Raw genomic sequence first — 8,099 nt, 5'->3', positions numbered from 1 at the left:
CTGAGCAAGGCCAGGGATCGAACCCGCGACCTCGTGGTTCCTAGTCGGAATTGTTTTCACTGTGCCACAATGGGAATTCCCATGTTATTTTTTAAGCCATTACCAAACTGTCTTGATAGCTTTGTCAGCTAGTGTGAGTCCTCTAACTTTGTCCTTTTAAACTACTATATTGGGAGTTTCTTTCGTGGCTCAGTGGTAACAAACCTGACTAGTATCCATGAGGACGCAGGTTCGATCCCTGGCTCCACTCAGTGGTTAAGGATCCGGTGTTGCTGTGAGCTGTAGTGTAGGTCGCAGATGTGGATGGATCTGGTGTTGCTGTGGCTGTGGTGTAGGTCGGTTGGCTGCAGCTCTATTTGACCCCTAGCTTAGGAACTTCCATGTGCTACAGTTGCATCCCTTAAAAATAGAAAAAAAAAAATACTAAGTTGTATAATCTAAGTAATTTGCATTTCCATATGAATTTTAGAATTAGTCTTTGAAAAAGACTTCTGGGATTTTGTAGGGTTTGTGTTGAATGTATACATCTATTTGGGCAGAGTAGATAACAGCAATGTTGAAAATTCAAATTATGCATGTAGTACTTCTCTCCATTTATTTAAATAGTTAATTTTTATCAGAAATGTTTTATAGTTTTCAGGGAAGAGGTATTGCATTACAATGAAGTTCTTAGGTATCTTTATTTATTTATTTTAATACTCAATGAATTTATTACATTTATAGTTGTACAGTGGTCATCACAATCCAGTTTTATAGGATTTCCATCCCAAACCCCCAGCATATCCCCCCACCCCCGAACTGTCTCCTTTGGAAACCGTAAGTTTTTCAAAGTCTGTGAGTTAGTATCTGTTCTGCAAAGAAGTTCATTGTGTCCTTTTTTCAGATTCTATATATAAGTGATAGCATTTGATGTTGGTGTCTCATTGTCTGACTGACTTCACTTAGCGTGATAATTTCTAAGTCCATCCATGTTGCTAAAAATGACATCTCGTTCCTTTTGATGGCTGAGTAACATTCCATTGTGTATATGTACCACATCTAGTTCTTAGGTATTTTTTGATGCTATTGTATATGAGACTGCTTTCTAACTTTTAATTTTCATTTGTTGCAAATATATAGAAATACATTGTTTCCGAACGTTTTCCATCATGCATCATGCATCATGTGTTCCTTTAACGCTTCATATTTTTGTCATCCCTATGTAGTCATTGATTTGCTTTTGGTCACTCTTCATTAGTTGGCACTTTCTAGAATTTCATATAAACAGAACTATGTAGATTATATACATTTTGTCATTCAGTAGGATTATTTGGGCATTCAATCATGATGTAACATATATCAATAGTTTATTCATTTTTGTTGTTGAGTACTCTTCCATTGTGTGAATATACCATAATTTGTTTATCCATTCACTTTTTGATGGACATTTGGATTTTTTCCATTTTGGGCCATTAAAAATAAAGCTGATAAGAACATTTGTGTATAGCTCTTTATGGACATTTTATTTTTTTGGCCACACTTACAGCATTCAGAAGTTCCTGGGCCAGGGATCGAACCTGCACCACAGCAGTGACCTAAACCCTTGCAGTGAAAACATTGGATCCATAGCCCTCTGCCCCACAAGAAAGCTCCTGGATGTATTTTTTCATTTATCTTGGAGTAAATGCCTAAGAGTGAAATGGCTGGATTTTGTGGTAACCTTTTAAAAAAAACTTTCAACTATTTTTCAAAGTTGTACTATTTTATAATTCTGCCATCAGTGTGTGAGAGTTCCAGTTCCTCCATATCTTCGAGAACACTTGGTATTATCAATCTCTGTTTTTAATCTTTATTTTAGCCATTCAAATAGGTGCCTAGTAGTATCTCATTGTGGTTTTAATTTGCGTTTCTCTAATTACTAATCATATTAAACCTCAAGCCTATTAAGCCTATTAATGCTTATTTGCCATACACACACATACACACATATACATATAGTTTTTTCCTGAAGTGTCCGTTCAAATCCTTAGTTCTTTTAAAAGTTGAGTTAATTTTTTAAATGAATTTTGAGGATTTTTATGTATTCTGGATATAGGTTTTTTAAATCATATATATTTGGAAAAATGTTCTCCTAACCTGTAGAGCTGACTGTCTCATTCTCTTAACAGTGTCTTTAGAAGTGCAGAAGATTTTGCTAAAATCCAGTTTTTCATATGTTATGCTTTTATTGTACCTAGATAATCTTTGACTATCTAAAGGTGGCAAAAGTTATTATTCCATGTTTTCTTCTAGAAATTTTATAATTTTAGGTTTTTATAGTTAGGACAGTGATCCATGTTGAGTTAATTTTTGCATGTGGTACAAAGTATGGATCAAAATTTACTTCTTGATTATGGGTATCTAGTTGTTCCAGCATCACTGTTGAAAATACTACTGTTTTTCCTTTGGATTTCCTTTGCACCAGTGTGGATAACAGTTGTTCATGTATGTGTGGGTCTGTTTCTTCATTGATCTATTGGTATATATTTATACAAATACCACATTCTCTTCATTACTCTGATCACAAGAAGTATTAAAATCAGGTAGTGTTGAGTCTCCAACTGTTTTTCTATTCTGGGGTTGTTTTCGACTATTTTAGATTCTTTGTATTTACATATGTGTTTTGTGGATTTTGGCTTGTCAGTTTCTGCAAAAAGCCTACTGGAATTTTGATTGAAGTTGCCTTGAACCTGTAGATCAATTTGGGGATAGATGACACATTAGCAGTATTGAGTCTTCTGGTCCATACTTATGTTATATCTTTCTATTTATCTTGTTTTTCTTTAATTCCTCTCAACAATGTTTTGAGGTTTTCCGTGTACAGGTTTCCCATATTTTTTTGGATGACTTATTCCTAATACTTTATGTTTTCGATGCTGTAGAAGTAGCAGTTTAAACACTCAGTTTCCAATTACTTGTTGCTAGTATATAGGAATTCACTTGATTTTTGTATGCTGGTTTTAGATCCTAAAACTGATATTCTCACTTATTAATAGCTTTTACTTTAAGTTCCATTAAATTTTTATACAGATGATCATGTTATTTATGAATCAAGACAATTTTATATGCTATTTATTCTGATTTGTATGCTTTTTATTCCTTTTTCTTTTTTTAAAATTTTTCTAGCTTTACGGAAGTATTCTTTTTTTCACTGCTCAAATGAATTGATCACATCTGTAGTTGTATAATGACCATCACAATCCAGTTTCACAGGATTTCCATCCCACAGCCCAAGCACATCCCCCCACCCGCCAAACTCATCTGGAGACCATAAGTTTTTCAATGTCTGTGAGTCAGCATCTGTTCTGCAAAGAAGTTCAATCCGTCCTTTTTTCAGATTTCACATGTCAGCCTTTTTCTTATATTATTGCACTAACTAGAATCTCCAGTACAGGGTTGAATAGAAGTGATGAAAGTGGATATTCTTTTCTTGTTCCAGACTTTCATCTTTAAGTTTGATATTAGCTCAAAGTTTTTCATAGATGCTTTTTGTCAGGTTGAGAAAATTCCCTTCAATTCCTACTTAGCTATGTGATTTTATTAGGAATGGAGGTTGGGTTTTGTCAAATGCTTTATGTGCTTATTTTCTAAAGATACATGGTTTTCCTTTTTAGTTTGTTAGTATGCTGAATAGTATGTATAGATTTCTCATGTTAAAGCAACATTACCTTCTTGGGATAAACCTTAGTTTGTCATGGTGTATTATCTCTTTCTATGTTATTGGATTAAATTTCTAAAATTTTATTAGAACTTTTACATCTGTTTTCATAAGGAATAATGGTCTGCAATTTTCTTGTAATGTCTTTTATGTTGGTAGCAGGGTAATGTTGGTACCCTGCTACCAACATAAATTAAATTGGGTATAAATTGGGAAGTATTCCCTCGTTTTCAGTTTTCTGGAAGAGATTTTGTGGGATTGGCATTATTTCTTTCTTAAATGCTTCATAGGAGTTCTCTTGTCGTGCAATGGATTAGGGATTCAGCATTGTCACTACAGTGGTTTGTGTCACTGCTGTGGCAGGGGTTTGATCCTTGACCTGGGAATTTCCACATACCGTGGGCCTGGCCAAAGTGAACAAACAAACAAAAACCCTGGTAATCCAATCATCTGTCGATGGACATTTGGGTTGTTTCCATGTCCTGGCTATTGTGAATAGTGCTGCAATGAACATGCAGGTGCACGTGTCTCTTTTAAGTAGAGTTTTGTCCGGATATATGCCCAAGAGTGAGATTGCGGGGTCATATGGAAGTTCTATGTATAGATTTCTAAGGTACCTCCATACTGTTCTCCACAGTGGCTGTACCAGCTTACATTCCCACCAAGAGTGCAGGAGGGTTCCCTTTTCTCCACACCCCCTCCAGCACTTGTTATTTGTGGACTTAGTAATGATGGCCATTCTGACTGGTGTGAGGTGATATCTTATGGTAGTTTTGATTTGCATTTCTCTTATAATCAGGGATGTTGAGCATTTTTTCATGTGCTTGTTGGCCATCTGCATATCTTCCTTGGAGAAATGTCTATTCAGGTCTTTTGCCCATTTTTCCATTGGGTGATTGGCTTTTTTTGCTGTTGAGTTGTATAAGTTGCTTGTATATTCTAGAGATTAAGCCCTTGTCTGTTGCATCGTTTGGAACGATTTTCTCCCATTCCGTAAGTTGTCTTTTTGTTTTCTTTTTGGTTTCCTTTGCTGTGCAAAAGCTTGTCGGTTTGATTCGGTCCCATGGGTTTATTTTTGCTTTTATTTCTGTTGCTTTGGGAGACTGACCTGAGAAAACCTTTGTAAGGTTGATGTCAGAGAGTGTTTTGCCCATGTTCTCTTCCAGGAGTTGGATGGTGTCTTGTCTTATGTTTAAGTCTTTCAGCCATTTGGAGTTTACTTTTGTGCATGGTGTGAGGGTGTGTTCTAGTTTCACTGATTTGCACGCTGCTGTCTAGGTTTCCCAGCAATGCTTGCTGAATAGTCTTTCTTTTTCCCATTTTATTTTCTTGCCTCCTTTGTCAAAGATTAATTGACCATAGGTGTCTGGGTTTATTTCTGGGTTGTCTATTCTGTTCCGTTGGTCTGTATGTCTGTTTTGGTACCAGTACCACACTGTCTTGATGACTGTGGCTTTGTAATATTGCTTGAAGTCTGGGAGAGTTATGCCTCCTGTTTGGTTTTTGTTTGTTGGGACAGCTTTGGCAATTCTGGGTTTTTTGTGGTTCCATATAAATTTTTGGATTGTTTGTTCTAGTTCTGTGAAAAATGTCATGGGTAATTGGATAGGGATTGCCTTGAATCTGTAGATTGCTTTGGGTAGTATGGCCATTTTTACAATATTAATTTTTCCAACCCAGGAGCATCAATATCTTTCCATTTCTTTACATCTTCTTTAAGTTCCTTGATTAATGTTTTATAGTTCTTGGCATATATGTCCATTGCCTCCTTGGTCAGGTGTATTCCCAGGTATTTGATTTTTTGGGGGTTCAATTTTAAAAGGTATTGTATTTTTGTATTCCTGTTCTAATATTTCATTGTTAGTATACATAAATTAATCAGTTTCTGAATGGTAATCTTATATCCTGCTACTTCGCTGAATTTGTTGATCAGTTCACGTATTTTTTTGGGTTGAATCCTTAGGGTTTTCTATATGTGGTATCATGTCATCTGCACACAGTGACAGTTTTACCTCTTCTCTTCCTACTTGGATGCCTTTTATTTCTTTTGTTTGTCTCATTGCTGTGACCAGGACTTCCAGTACTATGTTGAATAGCAGTGGAGAGAGTGGGCATCCTTGTCTTGTTCCCGATTTTAGTGGGAAGGCTTTCAGCTTTTCTCCACTGAGTATTATATTTGCTGTGGGTTTGTCATAAATGGCTTTGATTATGTTAAGGTATGTTCCCTCTATACCCACTTTGGTAAGAGTTTTGATCATGAATGGATGTTGGGCTTTATCAAATGCTTTTTCTGTATCTATTGAGATGATCATGTAGTTTTTGACTTTTCTTTTGCGAATGTGGTGTGTGACGTTGATTGATTCGTGTATGTTGAACCATCCTTGTGCACCTGGGATGAATCCCACCTGGTTGTGGTGTATGATCTTTTTGATATGTTGCTGGATTTGGTTGGCTAAAATTTTGTTGAGAATTTTCATGTCTATATTCATCAAAGATATTGGCTTTATAGTTTTCTTTTTTGGTGGTATCTTTGGTTTTGGAATTAGGGTGATGGTGGTGTCCTAGACTGTAGAACGACTGCATTTTAGAACTGCCACTCTTTTATTCTGAACCTAGTGCCATAACCATTGGGACTAAAGATATTTGAAAGTATCAGTAAAGGTTCTGGAGCAGCAAAGGTGATCACAGGTCCAGCTGTAGCGACAGTAGTGGATGTGGGTGGGGCATGGATGAGATAGATTTAACGATGACAGAGGAAATTCTAGGATTTCACATCTTTATTTTTTAAAAAACGACTTATTGAATGTAGATACTAGATACTGGAAGTGCAGTGGGGAACAATACAAAGACAGCTCTAGCACTCAAGCGCCTTACAGCCTATTGAGAAAAGACTGACAGCTCGTGGATAATGATAGCAAATGTTTGTATGGAACTTATTTTGTGCTGGACACTTTTCCAAAAGCTTTCCATGCCTAACCTCACATATTCCACCTAATGATCCTTGGGGTGGCTCCTCTGATCTCCAGTTTGGAGATGAGGAACAGAGGCACCAAAGGTTAAGAAACTTGCTCTAGATCCCATGACTGATAAAAGCAACAGAGCTGATGTTTGAATCTAGGCAGACTGGCTCTAGAGCCTGGTACCCAAACACTGTCCTGGTCTACTAGCAAATGGCGAGCCCACTGAGAACAGTGAGAAGAGCTACAGAGACAGTGAAAGGGTGAGGGGGGACTGAATCCTGGAGGTCCAGGAAACCTTTCTTGGAGAAGTGATGAGGAGAGCTGAAAAGGCTCAGCCAGGGGAAGGGGTGTGTGTGTGTGTGTGTGTGTGTGTGCGCGCGCACGCACATGTGTAAGTGTGAAGGGTGAGGGGGCTGGCGGAGCATTCGGTTCAGGCGAGAAGCTCATCCGCAGGACTGAGTGAACACGTCTGCAAATATCTTCAAAGTCAATAACAACTTGTGAGTTTTTAAATAAAAATTCACTTCACGTGCAACTTTCAGGCCCTATTTTGTAGCACAATGCAAAATAATGCTGGGTTTTTATATGCTTTTAAGCCAGCTGTTGAGCACATATCTCTTCCCCTTCCTGCTTTTTAGGCAGTGAGCTGTAAGAAGAAGGTTTGGGAATCCTGGAGAGCTAAGCTCACATCTCAGCTTCTCAGTCATGGTCGTCAATTCTCCTTATTTGGAGTTGTGTTCTCTATTTTTTGAAGAATAGAAAATGCACTATAGGCGCATATGCCTGAAGACTTCCATTGCTTGTAGCCATGACCGTCAAATCCCTCCAGCCAGACAACCAGGTTAGTTCTGGGCCCCATCCCTGAGCCAATGGGTGCTCAAAGAGGAAGCCGTAGTTACAGCAAAGGCCAAGGGAATTTGGAGTGCTGTGGATTCAAGTACTAGAAAGACAGGGTAGTGGAATTAAAGGGAAGGGAGAGGAAGAAGACTGAGCACTGAGGCTACTTCTCTGCCCCCCTTGGTTCTGTTCTAATGTGGAGAAAAAAAAGAGATTAACTAGGAAGCAAACAGAAATTAGATCTTTAGCAAACTTTTAGCGATTCCTCATCAAGTGACACATGTGCAGTGTTTAGTGTCCCTGATGAGTTGCACTAAAATTATTTTTATATTTTTGGACATCTGTGGAGTGGTAAATGTGTTCCTAAATATTAGATATAATTACAAGGAAGTATGTTTATATAAACCCACTTGGTGCTAGGTTCTGACTAATGTGTTAATCAGAGTTTTGGATTATATGTGACTTTGATTCGTCTCCCCCTTTAACCTCGTTGATTGAGAGCTGAGTGTATTCAGTACCTGAACTTGGGTGGATGGGCCAGATTTATTTACACCTTGGTTTCCTGATCTATAAAAAAATGAAGCAAATGCCTCTCATCACTCAGAGTATTTGCAAGGATGACGTAG

Source organism: Phacochoerus africanus, chromosome 10 (genome assembly GCF_016906955.1).
Source record: "Phacochoerus africanus isolate WHEZ1 chromosome 10, ROS_Pafr_v1, whole genome shotgun sequence".
NCBI classification, from domain to species: Eukaryota; Metazoa; Chordata; class Mammalia; order Artiodactyla; family Suidae; genus Phacochoerus; species Phacochoerus africanus.
Note: the sequence above shows the minus strand (reverse complement) of the source record.